We start from the raw sequence: 18121 nt of genomic DNA, 5'->3' as shown, positions 1-18121 counted from the left end.
AGGATTCCTCTTGTTATACATCTGGAGGTTGAAAATAAGAAAAGAATTTAAAACATGCCAGTACTTTTATAATGAAAAATATTTCGAACATAAAAATGGATCTGTTTCTATAGTTAGCATCACAGCAGCTTTTCCTTGATGTTTGCTCTGCTCTCCGGCTCAGTACCCTCCCACTCTCGTTGGGCTTTCTCTTTGGTGTTCAGTTGTGTGTCCCACGTTTAGTTAGGGTCCCGATCGGAGTGGCACTGCCCTCTGCAATAACAATTCTATCCTGCTTTGTCATCCACCTTCACATTTCTGCGTCTTCCCTTCCTCATCACCCGCCTTTCCCAACCCTCTGCTCTCCCTGCTCGGCAGAGGCTCCCGTCACCAAGTCGATGGCCTTTTCCCCAGCCCGAGCCCCCTGACAACTCTGCAGGTTTGTCATCGCTAAGCACTGTTTCCTCCCTCTGTTCTGAGACTGGATCCTGCCTCTAACCTGGTCTTACTGGTAACTCCTCTCTGTCCGTCAGCTACCCCTGGTCTTCCTGAGGTTCCACCTTAGTCTCTCTTTCCCTCTCTGATGGTGATGGGAGATTCTCTGCAATTTCAAAGCTCTCAGATTTGTAGCTCTGACCCCTCCTGATCTCCTTCATTTCAAATGGCCTCTTCAGATTTTTAGGTGATTGTCTTAGTTTGCTAGGGCTGCTATAACAGAGACCACTGAGAGGGCAGCTTACGGAAGATGTATCATCTCACAGTTCTGGAGGATAGAAGCCCGGGAAACAGGCGTGGTCAGGGTGGGCTCCTGCGAAGGGCTGAGAGGGAGAACCGAGTCCAGCCCCTCTCCTGGCCCCTGCTGGTTTGCTAACAATCCTTGGTGTTCTTTGGCGTGCAGACCTATCGTCCAAGTCTACCTTCCTCCTCATGTGGTGTTCTCACTCTATGTGTGTCTGTGTTCAAATTCTGCTCCTCCTTTTTTTATAAGGACTCCAGCCATATTGAATGACGTCCACCCTAACAACCTCATTTTAGCTCGACTACCTCTTAAAGACCCTATCTCCAAATAAGGTGACATTCTGAGGTCCATTCTGAGGTTAGGATGCCAACATATCTTCTTGGGGGACACAATCCAATCCATAAGGAGGATTTCCCAAAATTTAGTGGCTTAAAGCAAGCTTTTCATTACGCTCATAGATTTGGTGGATCAGGAATTCAGACGAGGCACAGTGAGGATGCTTGTTTCTGCTTCATGATGTCTTGGGCTGGGATGCCAGGTGTTGACTGACAGCTGGGGCTGAAATCATCTGGAGGCCTATGTCACTCAAATGTCTGATTGTTGGGACTTCAGTCAGGGCTGTTGACAGGAGCAACTGCAGGGGCCTCTCCTTGATTCCTGTCAGGGCTTCCTGGCAGAATGGCAGCCTCAGGGCTTCTGGACTTCGTATATGGTGCCTCTTGCTTCAAAAGAGACTGAGCACACAAGGTGGAAGCCCTACCCCCTTTATGATCTAGTGTGGGAAGCCACCTTGTTTTACTTCCAGCACATTCTATTGATGACAAGGGCTCAAGGGGAGGGGAGTTATACTCTATCTCTAGAAAGGGTAGTGACAAGGTTTTAGAGGAGAACAGGGTGTGGGAGATATTGTCGTTGCTCTCTTCAGAAAAATATAATCTGTCATAGTTGATCAAACTGTGTTTGGTACAAATTAAACTCATTTTGGGGCGGAGGGAGCTCCTTACACCCTTCTCCCCTAATGATCTGTTATTCTCCACTTCTCTGTTTCTATCTCTGACACAATAAACCTAAAACTTTGTTATCTCTGACTAGGGCAGGCATCAGTCTACTATTTTAACTTTAAAAATCACTATTTAAGGAACCATTGGGGAGAAAGAGCGAACAGAAGAGAAAAGCACCCTCCCTGAGAAGTATATAATCAATAACTTATTTGATTTTATAGGTATTTATTATCTACTGTGTGCCAGCACAATGCCCGCTGCTGAGGAAGCAAAGTCAAATAATGCACTATGTGCAGCGGTTAAAAGCATGGGCTGTTGTTAGCTTTCATTATCTTCACCATCATCATCATCATGCCTTAGATTCAGTCCCTGCTCTCTGAGGCTTCTAGTTTAGGGCCACCAATATGGGTGAGGTACTCTGAAAACCAATTTGGCAGTCTTTGATAACGTTAAGCAAACATCACCTAACCACCAATCCCACGCCTAGGTATTTACCCAAGTGAACTAAAAACCTAAAACCTATGTTCACATAAGTAAGGTGCATGTGAATATTTATAGCAGCTTTGTTAATAATCTTCCCAAACTATAAACAACTGAAATGTTCGCTCAGTTGGGGAATGGATAAACAAACATGGTGCCCATATCCGGGGTGGGGGGGAATACTACTCAGCAATAAAAAAGAAGAAAGTACTGAAATATGCAACAGCATGGCTGACTCTCAAATGCATTAGCTAGGTGAAAAAAGCCAGTCTCAAAAGCCTATATGCTCTGTGGATTTATTTGTATGACATAAAGCAAAACTATAAGGACAGAAAACAGAACAGTGGTTTCAGGGGCTGGGAGTTGGGGAGGTTTCAGGGTATCTACAAAGGGTCGTTGAGGAGAGCTCTGGTGGGTGATGGGACTCTTCTGTACTTTGATTTTAGTGATAGTTATGTACACCTGTATACATTTGTCAAAGGTTGCAGAACTGCACACAAAAGATGTTAAATTTTACAGCATATATTATAATTACAGGCACAGGTTAGGGACATGAGCCCTGCAATCCATCAGCCTGGGCTAAGGAGTCCTGGTGGAGATTTAGAGAATCCGGTTGACTTTCTTAGTGCTCCATAGTGCTATCACCAGGGTTACAAGAGTGAATGCAAGTGAAGTACTTACTAAAGTGCTGAATTCCATAAAAAGTATTAGCGTTATTTTTCCCCCCTTTAAAATAACAGTTTAAGGAATAAGTTCTTTGATTTACAGAAGGGGAATTAAAGAAGGCTTTGAGCCTTGGCCAGGTGGATCTGTTGGTTAGAGCATCCTGACGTGCCAAAGTTGTGTCGATAGGTGGAACAACAAATTGACGTTTCTCTCTTTCGGTCCTTCCTCTCTCTCCCAAATTAATTAATAAACAGTAAAAAATAAAGAAGGCTTTGAAGAGGCACACAACTTAGGTTTTTAAAGATGAGCAGGCATTAAGCAGGTTGGCAAGAAGTGGGGTGTCAGGAATTACATTTTAATGAGAAGCAACAGTGTGCTCAAAGGCTAAAATAGAATGGTATATTGAAGACCCTCAACCATGGGTGTATCTGATTTTATGTTCAGGGAAAAGGGAAAGGGGAGGGACAATTGTTAAAGGTTCATTTGAGATTCTGCATTTCTAACAAGGTTCCAAGTGAGGCTGATGCTGGTGTTTGCTGATCACACTTTGAGCAGCAAGGGCATGAATGTCAAGGGAAGAAAGTATTTCAGGAAGTAGAAAGTGATCAATCACATTAAAGATGTGGGAAGCATGAAGTCGAGATGAGGGCTGAGAAACTCCGTTTATCAACCTGTGTAGGTTGTGTCCTGAGAGCAAAGGATAGGTGGACGGGTCAGGATAGAAGTCACATTGAAGTTGTTGACGATTGCTTACTGGGGTGTGGGAAACTTTTGTGTGTGTGTAGTCTGGCTTTGAAAGGGAACAGAGACGTAGGAGGTGTTTGGAGGAGGAATTGCAGTTGTTAACTCTGACTTTTTAGAGGGAAGAACATTTGAGTGCTTTTAAAAGCTGATGGGAAGGATCCAGTAAACCACAGAGAGGTTGAGCCACTAGGAAACAATGGGATGACCTGAGTAAGGTAGAGTTGCCAGATTTGGGAAATAAAAGATACAGGATACCCCGTTTAATCTGAATTTCACAAAAACAGCGAATGCTTTTGTAGTGTATGTCCCTGATATTGGTGAGCATCCTGTATTTTTATCTGACAACTTGCAAACGGGAGGTATTTAGGAAAAAGGGTTGTAGCCCCGGATGCAATAGGAGGGGTCGAAGCTCTAAAGTCCTTCCAAGCCGTCACATCGCAAGGCTCCAGACAGAATTCCCAGTTCTATTCAGAGCCGTTAGTAAGTAGAGAAACCGCTTTGAACATCAGCTTTTGCCGCTTCCCCTTTTTCTTTAGGAAGGCAAGCGGGCAGAAAAATGCTGGATGAAAATCTTGGAAGAGTTCTAGTTTGAAAACTCAGCTCGTAAACGATGCAGAGCTTTTTGAACTGCGAACGGGCTCTGGATTGGGCACACAGGGCGGTGAGTCAGAGGGAGCTTGGCCCAGGCCCAACTGTGGGCACCAACTCTACTCAACTCAAGGGCAGGCAGGAAGCTCCGGCCCGTGGGCCCTCAGGCGCCTGCGCCCTGCCGCTCCCCCGCCTCCGCCAGCCCGACATCCGGGGCTTGGACAGGGGCGTGTCTGGGGAAGAGAGGCCGGAGGCAGCCGAAAGGAATGATGTCGTGGGAGGCTGGAGGAGCCGGGAGGGAGGTGAGGCGGGGCGGGGGCGGAGCAGGGGGCGTGGCGGAGCGAGCGCGCTGTCACGTGACGTACGTGGCGACGTGTCGGCCATCTTGTGTTGTTGAGGCTGAGGACTGACTTTGGTTCTGAGAGACTCCTGTCCCGGACCTCAGGTAACCAGCGACTCCGTCTCTCTCCCCTGCCCCGCTCCACTCCGTGCCCTGGCTCTGCCGCTCACCCAGGGTCGTCCGGGCCTGACGCCCGCGCTGGCGTCCCCGCCGCTCCGGGAGACCTGGTCCCGCCGCATGGACACCCACAGGCCGCCGGGGCAGCGGCCGCGGCCGGCTCGGGCGTCAGGCGAGGGGACAGGTCAGGTGCGGGGCCGGAGCGAGCCTCCTCCCCGGCGGGGGTCACGCCGGGCCCCGGCGCGTCTTGTCCTCGGAGCCGGGGCGCCCCCTCCTCCGGGGCCCGTTGGCACCGCGGTGAGGAGCAGAGGAAGGGGAGAAGGCGGTGGGGTGGGCAGTGTCAGGCCGGCTTGCTCAGGGCCAGAGGTCTCGCCATCCGCTACCTGCTCCTCCGGGCCGGCCACCCGCCCAGCCTCGCGGTTCCCGGGTAACAGCTGCTGCGGCCAGACAGCTGCTCCTGCCGGCCCTGCTCCCCACACCTGGCCTCTGGGAGGTGCGCCCTCGCCTTCCTCACCGAGCATCGACTCTGGGAGACCCCTTCCGTGGCGAGAGGACGGGGTCTGGGCCAGGCCTGAGGCCAGGTGGAGGAGCCATGATCGGAACCTGGGACGGAGGTTGGGAAAGTGGAGCCCGTGGCGGCTGTGGGACCCGGACGTGCACATCAGGTGAAAACGGGCATTCGCTTTCAAGTGTCAGCAGTTTCCCCAGGAAGCATTCGGAGTACTTCAGTGGTGAGGCGGAAACAGAAGGCAGGCGACCAGGGAAGGCGGTGTGGAAGAGGCCGGTCGCACGGCGGCGTCTGGGGAGCCGTCGCGTTGCTTGGCGTTTACCTACCACTCTTTTTGAAATCCCTCCTCTCCCCGAAAGTCAGAGCCCGACAGCACACCTGGCGGCTCAGGGAGACGGTGAGCGTTCCAGTTCCGTGGCGCCGAAGGCGAGGACCGGCCGGACCCTGGGTCCTTACCCGGCGTGACACTCCTTGGACTCGGCCTGTTGTGGTTGCCTCGTTAGGGGCAGGGAAGGTGTCCTTCTCTTACGTGGTATTTCCTTTTTAGACTTTCAGATTCGGAAAGGACTGCCGTGCCATCCTTTCGGTACGTCGGCTGTCGTCGTCCTCGCGTTGGCCGCTCCGGCCTGGTGGAGTGTGCCCGTTGTGGTTAGGACATCCACGCGGTCCGCCGTCGGCGTTGGGATGTATTTTAGTAGTTAGTGTCGCAGCGTTCGGAGGGCTCCAGCTGGAATGTGTGCTTTTCTGTTTCAGCAGATGCTGACATCAACAGGAGGCACTAGGAAAAAAAAAAACTTAAGTGGCGCATATCTGGGAAAATGTCACAGTTCTTCCTCTGACATTTAACACAGGGATGCACTGGTGATGGTAGTGATTCACTAGAAAAGAAAGGGCCTCACAGATTTTCTATACCTGACAACGCATTTTAAAATTTTGAGACAGGAGGGGGAGGGGACCATGTGTCTTCATCCATTTATTCATTCACGCCCGCATTCATTTACTTGACAAATACGGAGACCTTGCTGCACTGCTGGGTGCAGGGAGCAGGACAGACCCAAAATTCCTGTCTCCGAGGAGCTCATTTCTGGACAGACACATAAATACTAAGGTAGAATGTACGGTGCAGTGGCGAGTGATGTGCAGAAGACAGAGACAGGGAAATAGGATAATGGGGAGATGGGGAAGGGATTAATTTTAAGTCGCGTGCCCTGGGAAGGCCTCACAGAAAAGCTCGCATTTGAGGTGAAGGAGCTGTTCCTGCAGCCCTGGAGAAGGGGTGCTCCAGGCGAGGGAAGCCCTGGCGGAGGCCCTGGGGCAGAAGCCGAGGCCCAGCCCTGGGTGGCTGGGGAGAGGGGCCACCCGCCTGGCCAGAGGGGCGCAGGCCAGACGTAGGCTGGTGGGAGACGGGTACCCAGTCACTAAGGTGACGGGCGCTTTTTCAGCGTCCTGGAATCTTTCTCCACATCTCCATGCCTCTTGAAAAGGGAAATCAGATTCTGGAAATTTGGACATCTGTGCCCAACCCCCTCCCTACCCAATTGGGAAAAATTCAGGATGCTCATAGAGCACGTTTCAGGAAGTTGTCTTGAAGTCTCTTCCTCTAAAGTAAGTTTTTAAATGAGGTCATTGATGATAAACTGCCTAAAGTGATTTTTTCAAAACAAACTGCTTTCTAAGAAGGGGATTTTTGCAGTACTTTGGAATATTTGAACATGTAAGAAAATGAATTTCCTTTGAAGTTTAGATACAGATAGATCATTAAGGGATATGACCTGAAAGGCAGGTGAATTCAGCGTGTTAACTTGTGTTATCCTTGGTGTGGTTAGTAAAGAATTCTTAGTTATTTCTCTTGTCCAGCCTACTTTCAGATTACTCAAGGACCCTTCTGCTGATTTGTTTGTGTATCTCTCATAGCATTTTACAGGTGTAGAACTTCTTTTACCTTCCCTCCCTTTTACCTTTCAGATTAGTTCTCCAATTAATTTGATACTCAATAGACTTTTTCATTGGAAAAAATTTTTTCTGATTTCCTTTTAGCTTATCTTCATATCCCTGTTCCTGAGCTTTCATAAATGTCTTCTTTCATTTTAATTCACCTTAGGAATTTAATATTTTGGGTTTGAACTACTTTTGCTTGTGAGTTGCATGTATGAAAAATAATACGATACAGGCTTGCCTGAAAATCATGAGAAGATAGGGATTCCAGCTTCAAGGTGTGAGTGGAGCTCCTTGGCTCAAAGGAGACATAGTGATGATAGCGACAAGGGTAGTGTTTTCTTTTTTTCTTTTTTCTTTTGTAGGGTAGTGTTTTAAATAAATCACCTTTCTCTCTTTTTGTTCCTTTGTTGAATTTTGAAGTGACATTTTTCAAATTACAGTGTCTTTGATGTTATACCAGCTCATTTGTTCTCATGACTCTGCATTTTAATACTCCATATGTCTGTTCTCTTTTTGTTGACCTTCACACTGGAAAATGACACTATTGATAGTGATTGCTATCCAGGGGAACCTTTTTGCATGAAAAGATGATTACTTTCCCTTTTACTCTTGCCTTCCTAAAGAATCTTTGATTTGTGCCATTTTGAAAGACTGACTTCATTTGCAGTTCTCTATTAGCCCCAGCTGAGTAAATTTTCAGTACTTTCTGTTTTTTTTCTGTTTCTCATAGATTACAGTGGGACCAGTCTCATTAGGTTGACTCTGCGGCCTATGTTGGTGTTAATCCAGGTATTTTAGAGGCAGGTTAAATGTCCATTTTTCTTCAACAATTTGAATTGCCTTACATTATTTGATTTTAGCAAAGAAACCACTTGAAGCTATTGTGGTTCATTTCATTCTTTGTTACTTGAAATATCACCATCTTGTGGATTTTTAAGATACTGTCTTAACAGAGCATTAAAAGAAGGTTGTGATTTTGCAACTGAAAGCACATCTGGAGCTTTGCTCCTTGGATGTTTTGGCAGTGGTCATAACAACTTGGGGCTCATTGATTATTTGCATAGTGTACGTGCTGTATTGGTGGCTGTTGTATTTCTGTCAAATATATTTAAAAAGTTAATACCAAATCTCAGTAAAGTGGTTTTGAATGAAAATCCTAAATAATCACTTTCTGGAAACCTTATAGTGGTGCTCATTTGTTAGCTTCATGAGAATCACTCAGAACTTTTGTTAAAAATCTGTATTTTTCAGTCCCACTTTAAAGCCACTGAGAGAGAGACTCTCGATGTTAGGACAGGGAATCTGGTTTATAAACACAACCAGGTGATTGTAATATTTTAACCAGGTTTGGAATCCATTTCCTGTAAAACATGTTCATGATTTAAAAAAGTATATTTTTAAAGGTTCCTAAGAGATTGCTGGATCACTTACTTTAATACTTTTATTATTTACAGTGTTAAAAGGGCCTGAATAAAGTCTGCTCAAACTGCCTGCTGTGGACCAGCAGGACTTTTGAACAGGTGAGTGTTGATGGAAACTACAAAGCTGAGGAGGGTTTATGCAAATAGGTGATTTTTGCTTTTAAGATTTTGGTTATTTTTGTCCAATTATTTTTCCTGAGGTGATAGACAATGAATAAACAACTTTTGTAGTACTACTTAGGTCCCTTATGAATCATAAGAATAATCATACCCTTTCTGCTTTGATTCTGGTATAAAATTGTACCTTAAATTGTCACAATGATTTTTTTGATGGCATGAAACAGGAAGAGGAATGCTTTGCGGGTAGGGGTAAGGAGGTATCTTAACCCACGAGCAGGTGGCTTCATGAAGGACTCGATCCAGAAGCTGGGAAGCATTCAGGAACCAAGGTTGTCCAGGTAGCACTGCCCTCCCCTCTTGCTAGTCACTGTCCTCGCTTGTCTCTTTTCCTGCTTCAGTTGTCTTTCCACAGCCTGGCCTTTTATGCTTTACCAAACACATACAAGAAAATTGTCGCTTCATTCCTGGAGCCACATGTGAACTCAGGTTCTAGTGCCTCTAGCTAGCTGGTGGCAATTGTGTCCACATTTCAGGTTCCTGGGAAGGAAAATCTGATTGGTTTAACTTGGCTTAGTTCTTCATCATTGGTCTATTTAGTATAGCCATGGGGTTAGGGTCCAAAGTGCAGACCAGTTAGTTGAAAGGTTCCACTCCAAAGAGTGGGGTCAGATCTCAGAGAAGGTGGTATGCTGGCTATTCTACTCAGAGACCCATCAGAGACCCACAGAACCTTGTAGACATTTTTCTTTTCCTAGAAAAATTTCCTGTATATAGCTCAGCAGTTTAAATTTGTGTGCTGAAGAGGTAAAATATATGCATATCTTTTGGTGAATGAGGGCGAGTAGGCCTCACCAAGCATCTTTGTTGGAACTTCGTAGTGCAGTGTTTTAACGAAAATACTTGATTGGAGCGGGGAAAGGGTGGGGTGTTCAGGTGAGCATCTGGGATAAGGGGTAACAAAAGAATGTAAGCAAATGAGAGGCTTAGAGGACAAATTCAATGGTTATTTTTCAGTGATTGCTTTTATAAGTTTTCATTTCTGGGTACTTTTTACATTATTAAGCAACATGAGTATAAGGATGCACTAGAGAATTTGAAGGGTGGGACTTCTGTAAGTGAATCTGTATTCACGTTATTTGAGTGGTAAAAGGGACTTTTCACTGTTGGTAAAGAATCAGTGAGACAGAATAAACTTCTGTATTAACATGTTTTTGAGGCCTACAGTTATTAGGTAGTACAGAAGCAAACTTTTTAAATGGACATTTTGAAGTCCTGTTTTTGTTTGCAACTTGTCATGTCCTTGGTGACATCTAATTGCTTAAGTAATTTTTATTAAATCATATTAGTATATTAGCATATTGAGATTTTTGATGCAAAGCCTAGGGATTACTGATAAAAGCGAACTACAATATTGTGATTTATTGAATGACAGGCCACAGATGTGACTTTCCTGTTATACTTTTTTTCAGCCAAAGTTTCTTTCATAAAATTGATTGCAGCTGAATTCATTTTTAAGGTAGAAGGGTCTTACACTGCACATTTTATTTAATCTGGATACTGAGGTAAGGCTTTTTTAGGATTTTGCGAGGGTTAAAAAGATTTCCACATAATCTGTATAAAACTATCACAGGCTCTAGAGAGTCCCCTCTGGAAAACATTGGCTTGTGGTGAGATTATCAGTTGACATGGTAATGTTTATGACATTGTATTGTCCCTAGAATAGTTCACAGTTGCTAATTTTGTTCTTGTCCTTTCACCAAAAGGGGGAAAAAAGAGAAACATTTACTTGCTATTGAGAAGCAGTTGGGGAGAACGATAGGAATAGCTTTTCTTCGTATAGTGATATTGTGGCCAGTATGTTCTTTGGGAACAAAGCTCCTTTTATTCAAGTTGTCCTGGGCCTGAAGGAAGTCTTGGGAGCTCTGGTCCCTTCTGTATTGGTCCATGGTTGTAGAACCTGGCAAGGAATTGGCAGAATGTCTTGGTACTTTCTAAGTGGTCAGTCATGGCTCAGGCCTTGAAGACATGGCCATGTCCAGGGGCTCTTATGATTAACCCCTAGGGGATTGAGTGGTGCTGCCCAAACCACGGCCAGTTGAGAAACTGGCTGTAAAGCCATCCTGCCAGATCTGTGGGACAGAGAGCCTTATTTCATGTTCTGGAATCTGATCTCCTTTCATCTTTTCCATTACTCCACCATAGTTAATGAGGTTTCTGATAGTGTGCTGTGAGAATACATAGTCTTCCCTCACCAAAGGGCTTACTGCATTGCTTGCTTCATCAAGTGATGCAAAAGGGTAGAGGCTGGAGAACAGTGGACCAGAATGGGAGATTGTTAAAAGGAGAAAAATGGACTTCCACAGAATGAATTCCCTGAAAATTGCAAGGAAATGGAGGAGAAAGGGTGAGCAAGCAGTATTGAGCACTGTATCAGTGTGTAGTGAAAACCTTGTGGCCTTTTAAGCAGAGAAATGTGGATTTAATTTTCTGTCACCTATTAACTGTAAGGTTAGGTAAATAAGTTAACCACTTGGAGCCTTCTTTTCCTTACTTGTAAAGTCTGTCCCAGGATGGCTGTGGGAATTAGAAATCTAAAATGCCCAGTACCATGCCTGGCACATAGCAAATGGGCTTTCACTGAATGGTAGCTTGTATGGTTGTCATTACCATTGTAAATAGGTAAATTTTGATTGTAAAATTGCATATTTGTAATTAGAATAGAGACATCGTGAGTTCTGTTTGTCTTTTATCTTTTTGTTTTGTTTTCAATCCAACAAACATTTGAATATCTCCTTTGTGCCAGGTGTGGGGCTCGCCATGGTGGTGGGCAAAAACATCAAAGGGTCCGACTTCATGGGGCCTGCAGCCTAGTGCCAGAGACACTTAGAAAAATACATCAGTTTCAGAATGTGAAAAGTCTGTGTCCTTGGCAAAGATATATTTTTAAAATCCTACATATTTTTTGACTAAGTGTCACATTTGGATCATGGTGCTCTTGTCATTGGTATTTTGTGCTGCTTGGTGTGCTTTCCAAGATATGTATGTCCTTTCGGAGTTAATAAATGTATTTCTTTTGTCATTTTCCTCTCCTTCTCTAAGATAGATGTTCTCAACTTTTTGATCTTAGGACTCCTTTCCCCTCTTAAAAGTTAGAGAACCCCAAAAAGCTTTTGATTTTTTAGTTACATCTATCTGTATTTATCACATTGAGTAATTTAAAATGATTTATTAATTCGTTTTAAAATAATCTTATTACATGTTGACATAAATAAATTTTTGAAGAAAAACACTCATTTTCTAAAACATTTCTGAATTTATAGAAGGCAGCTGGCTTTTCTTACCTGCTTCTGTTTAGTCCGTTGTTATTACTTTGAAGTATGTGAAGAAAACATATCCTCACAAAGATACATATGTAGTGGGAAAAGGGAGGAGTATTCTAAGACCTTTTTCAGATACTTGCAGATATTCTTTGATACTACACTGATATTCAACAAGTAGTAGTTTTTAAAGGTCAGTTGCAATGTGAAACCTGAATTATATCAATGTACCTTATGAACTCTGTTGCATTAAAATCCGTTGGTTTTGCACATTTAATGGGTATTTTATCTTTTACATTATCAAAAATACATTTGTTAATATCAGCACCCATCAAAAAAGCCTTCAGCTATTGAGAAAGTCTAAGTACTGGAATATGTGTCAAGCTCATGGTATTGAAGAGAATTTTCCCAAAATTTTAAGTTTTGCTCAAAAGCTCCAATTTTATAATTGGTAACAAGTATTTTCAATTGTTTTCCTTGAATTGACAGTCTCACTTTTTTCTTTTTTTCTTTTTTATACTCACCTGAGGATATGGGTATTGATTTTAGAGAAAGGGAAAAGGGGAAAGGAGGGAGAGAAAAAAAGGGAGAGAAACATTGATGTGAGAGAGAAACACTGATAGGTTGCCTCTCGTTCATTCCTTGACGTAGAACAGAATCTACAGCCTAGGCATGTGCCTCGACTGGGGAGTGAACCTGTGATTGATTCCTTTGGTTTCCAGGACAGTGCTTCAACTTAGTCACACTGGCCAGGGCTCATTTTGTTCATTTTTGGAAAAAAAAGTTGGCGAAGTATACAAGTCTGGATAATCTTATTTGTGTATCAGCTCTGTATTTTTTAAGTCAAACTGATGATGTTCCATGAAAAAAAGCAGCCAGTTGAGTCTGCAACTCAAAACAGCCTCTTGAGTGCCTGTCTTTGAGACTGTGGTGTGCAGCAGAAGCGCTTTATGCATATTTCCCATTTCACCACATAGAATATTAAAAAGATGTGTACACACAGGTCAACATTAAAAAAAAATCGTATTTTTTACTGCTTTGTCAAGGGCATTCTTAAGTAAAATTGGCTTTTTTTCTCTCCTGTGTGTCTATGGCAGTGGTAGTGAAGAATACAATAACTGCTAGTACAGTTTGGTGCCATTAATTTGAATGATGCTGAGGAGCCAGCAGCTTGACTCATCACTGCTTTGCATGATCAGCGCAGTGCCAACACAGTGAAAAATGCAATTAATACCTTAGTATTATCATAAAAATTGTTTTGACATCATGGATACCTTGGAGTTTCAGAAGACTGGAAGACCTTGTTTTGAGAATTGCTACTGTAGGGAATGAGCAGTTTTCAATGTTACATTGAATTTTTTTTTTTAAGCATTAAAAAATGACTGAAATAGAAACTGGAATAATAAACACATCATTGAAGGTTTTCAGATTTCAGTGGGGGTTTTTAGTGCTGGGTAGATACAGATTTGTTCATAGATTTATTCAACAAAACTTTGTGCTGTGATGGAAATGATCTATAAATCTGCACTGTCCAATACTGCAGCTACTAGTCACATGTAACCATTGACTTACACTTAACCACTTAATATGTGGTCAGTATGACTAACTACAGTTTTTAAAATGTAAAAGCTTGTAGTACAACTCAAATTTTCTTATTTTTATAGTAGGCTTTATTTTTAAAAAGTTTTATATTTACAGAGAAATTAAGAAAGTACAGAGATCTCCCATTATATTACAAGTTTTTCCAATTACCATGGTATTAAGGTACACTTACTACAATTAGTGAACTAATATTTAGTTAACAACTAATGTTGTTAACTAAAGTCTGTAGTTTATTTGGATTTCCTTAGTTTGGTCTGTGTGTTTCTGTTCCAGGATCCCATCCAGGATAACATATTACATTTAATGGGGTATCCATAGGTTTCTCTTGGCTGTGACAGTTTTCTCAGACTGCCTTTTTTTTTTTTTTTTTTTTAATTTTTAAAAGTCTTTCCTGAGGACATGCTTGTTGATTTTAGAGGTAAGGGGAAGGGAAGAAGAGGGAGAGGGACATAAACATTGATGTGAAAGAGAAACATTGATAAGTTGCCTCTCTCACACACCCCGACTGGGGACTGAACATGAAACCCAGGCATGTGCCCCGATCAGGAATTGAATCAGTGACCTTTTGGTCAGGGCATAATTTTTTTACTTTTTTGGTTGATTTTGATGGTGGGAGAGGGAGAAAGACATTGGTTGTTTCATCTATTCATGCATTGATTGGTTAATTCTTGCAAATGCCTTGACTGGGGATTGAACCCACAACCTTGGCCTGTTGCGATGATGCTGTAACCAACAGAGCTATCCAGCCAGGGCAGACTTCCCTGTTTTTAACTGTCCTGACAATTTTGAGGAGTACTAGTTAAGTATTTTGTAGAATGCCTCTCTATTTGAATTTGTCTGATACTTTTTTCATGATAAGACTGGGGTTATGGGCTTTTGGGAGGAAGGCCATGTAAGTAAATGTCGTTTTCATCATATCATGTCTATAGCAAATACTGTCAACAGAACTTGCTGTTGTAAATGGTGACCATGGTACGTAGTTGACTTTGATACTTTGTCCACTGTAAAGTTACTGTTCCTCCTTCCATTTGAGGAACTGAATTTTACATTTCAGTTAATTTTAATTAATTTAACTTGATATAGCCATATGTGGCTTAATGGGTATTATGTAAGGCAGCACAGTTCTAGACAGTGCTCCTCAGTTTTAACATTTACCCCACATTTATTTAACATCTATTTTAATAGACTTAAAGAAATGTGATTTATGTTAAAAGAAATACAACTGGAATGCATACTTTTCGAGGGGAGGCGGTCTACTTTTAGTGAGCTTAGTCATTTTTAAAATCAACTTTTTTGAAGTGTAATTTACATACAGTAAACTACCTTCATTCTAAGTACACTCATATTAAATGCACATTTTTATATGTTTTGACAATTATATATACTCATGTAACCATTATCACAATCAAGATAGGTAACATTTTCATCACTCCCAGAAGTTGCTTCCTGCTTTTTGCAGTCATTTTCCCTCCCCCAGCACTGATATATTTTCTGTGACTATGGGTTAATTTTGCCTTTTCCAGAATTTCATGTAAATGAAATTCTGTGTGGATGCATTTTGGGTCTGGCTTTTGCTCAGTGATTTATCCATGTTATTGCATGTATCAATAATTAGTTTTTTTTCCCCACCCCAAAAATGTTCCAAGGTATGTCTATTACAGCATTTGTTTATCCGTTCATCTGTGGATGAACACTTAGGTTATTCTTGGTTTGGGTCTCTCAGGAATAAAGCTGACCTTAGTTTAATAGCATGGGTAGTGCTTCAGATTGTGGTGGATTGCAGTGTTTATCATAACACTGTAAAGTAGGTATTTAAATTCCTTTTTAACTTTTAAAATTTTTTATTGATTTTAGATAGTGGTGCGGGGGGGAGAGAGAGAAACATTGATTTGTTTTTCCATTTATTTATGCATTCATCAGTTGAGTCTTGTATGGTCCCTGAAGGGAGATCAAGCCCGCAACCTTGGTGTATAGGGATGATGCTGTAACCAGCTGAGCTACCCAGCCAGGGCCAAATTCCATGTAGGATGAGGAGAAAAGCCAGCAAAGTATCTAATTTTTTGAAGATATACCATAAAAATAAATGGTAATTGGCATAGAAATAAATAGTATTTTGCAAGGTAATATGTAAAATGTGTGGTCTAGATAGAGGTAGACAATTCTTTTGACTTTGGATGATTTTCTGGAGAAAAAACTTCTTCGTTAGTTCCTTAAGTTAAATGTTTAGTAATGAAGTGAATAATTGAGGCCTGGTTTTGCTTCATGAAATTCTGTTATTAGTGAATATGTTAACAGATCATATTTTAAACATTATTCAGTAATGTTTGTATGTTTAAAGAAGGAAGAGAGCTGGTATTGTCAGATCTGATGAGTGCAGAAGGAAAAGGGCTTTCTGATATAATAGATGGGAGAAGTGTTTCCTTTTATATTTGTATCTTAAAATTGTTTTTTAAAACTGAATCTTCAAAAAAATACTAACTTTTTATGATATTTATGTTGGCATTGTAAAAAATTTGATTACTTATCTATTTTTAGAGAGGGGAAGGGAGGGAGAAAGAGGAGAGAAACATCGATGTGACAGAAACAACATTTGGTTACCTCTTTACGCGCCTTGACTGAGGACTGCACCCACAACCCAGGCATTTACCCTGACCAGGAATCAAACTGGCGACCTTTGTTTTTGTGGAATGACACACAACCAACTAAGCCACAGTGGCCAGGTTTTTTTTTTAATTTATTAATTAGAGAGAGAGAGACAGACAGACAGACATAGAAATGATCTGTATTTTTGCAATATACAGATCTTGTATCATAGAAATGTGTGCCTGAAACCTGTATGAACCTATTAAGCAGTGTCACCCCAGTAAATTTAATAAAAAATTCCTTTTCTAGAACAGATTTTAAATATTTTATTTGAACAAAATTGAATCTTATTTAAGCATATTTCACTTTTACAGTGACTTGTAATGGTTGAACGAGGAATCATTGGTTTCTAAATCAGAAATATTTATCATACATATTACATTCTGGCATAATTAACTGAAAAGATTATATTATCATTCATTTTGCCAACTTACCAAATCAAATGGTTTTCATTTTTTATTTCTTTTCATACTTATACACAGCATATCATTTTTTACAGTTATAATCTTAGCATAAAGTGTATTTTTTAACATTATTCTAATATTTATCCAGTTGCTACATAGTCTTTATAATCACTGTTTCTAGTTGTAACAAAACATGTCATGTAAAAGGTAAATATCCTCTTCTTTATTTATTCACATCCCTCTTGTCATTTCTTCTTCTTGTTTGCTATTAATACGTTGTATTAACATTTCCATAGATTACATTTTCTTTCTTGTTGGTTTATTACTGAAAATACGTTTCCAGAGCTCTGGCTGGTGTGCTTAGTGGGCTGAGCGCTGACCTGTGAACTAAAAGATCACTGGTTCAATTCCTGATCAGGGCACGTGTGTGGGTTGCAGGCTAGGTCCCTGGTTGGGGGTGTGTGAGAGGCAGCTGATCTGTGTTTCTCTCCCTCTCTTCCTCTCTCCCTCCCCCCCTCTAAAAAATAAGTTAAAAAAATCTAAAAAAAAAAAGTTCTCAGAAGTGATATTGGATCAAAAAATATGAACATGTTTATGATTCTTGATTCATACTGCACATTGTTTCCCAGAAGATTAAAAAAACAATAGTAACAAAAAATAGAGGTATAAAATATGGTACATACATGTGCACAAATTCAAAATGAATAGCTGGAAAAAATTGCACATGTGTCTGTACTTCTGTAATGACCACCTAGACAGTGGACATTTCCAGTGCCCCCAAAAGATTCCCTCTTCTGTTCTTCCGTCGGTAGTCTCTGCACAGTGAGGAATTTTCTGACATCATCATTGATTAATTTACCTATTGGACATTTTACAAAAGGGATCATACTGTGTGTGTGTGTGTGTGTGTGTGCGCGCGCGCGCGCATATATATATGTATGCAGCTGGCTTCTTTTGCTGAACATCATGTCTGTGCAATTCATGCAATATTGCTCCTGTTATCAGTAGTTGGTTCTTTTCTGCTTATTGCTGAGTATTTATTTGTATGAATAGATTACAATTTTATAAAACTTTATTTTGAAATAATTTAAAACTTACAGAAAATTTGCAAAAAATTAAGATTTTCTGTATGCACATCATCCAGTTTGGTTACCAATTTTTTAATAGTAAGAGGTTGATACATTTTATTACATAGAAAATTGTATGGCAAAAAATACTATAAGCAAAGTTAAAAGATAAAAAATGGTGGGCTCACCAATTTTTAACATTTACTCATTTTCTTCAATATTCATATAATTTTTAAATATAATTTTAAATTTATATGATTTTTTTCTGTTCCATTTGAGAATGTTACAGACCTCATGCTTATTTTTCTCTAAACATTTCAGTGTTATTTTCTAACAGAACATTTTCTTAACATAAACAGTACAAATTTTAGAATCATAAACATTAATTATCTAACCCATAACTCCTATTCAAATTATCCTGATTATCTCTTTAATATGTCTTATGGT

The 18121-nt window shown here is 41.2% G+C and overlaps 1 protein-coding gene across 5 annotated transcripts in view; it reads left to right on the top strand.

Annotated features, from left to right (window-relative positions):
* Positions 1-4571: 4571 nt before the first annotated feature.
* Positions 4572-18121, top strand: part of GIGYF2 (GRB10 interacting GYF protein 2) — a 107793-nt gene continuing 94243 nt past the window's right edge. For 3 of the 5 annotated variants that reach the window (XM_054571471.1, XM_054571464.1, XM_054571439.1), the window contains exons 1-3: positions 4572-4642; positions 7831-7889; positions 8555-8620. The gene's annotated coding sequence lies outside the window, so the exon portion shown is untranslated. The remainder of the gene's footprint in view (positions 4643-7830; positions 7890-8554; positions 8621-18121) is intronic. The other 2 variants (XM_054571447.1, XM_054571454.1) reach the window with 2 other exon arrangements.

Source organism: Pteronotus mesoamericanus, unplaced genomic scaffold (genome assembly GCF_021234165.1).
Source record: "Pteronotus mesoamericanus isolate MK-2021 breed Mesoamerican mustached bat unplaced genomic scaffold, CSHL_Meso_final contig_1018, whole genome shotgun sequence".
NCBI lineage: Eukaryota > Metazoa > Chordata > Mammalia > Chiroptera > Mormoopidae > Pteronotus > Pteronotus mesoamericanus.
The sequence above is the reverse complement of the archived record's forward strand: the minus strand, read 5'-3'. Positions and strand labels throughout refer to the sequence as shown.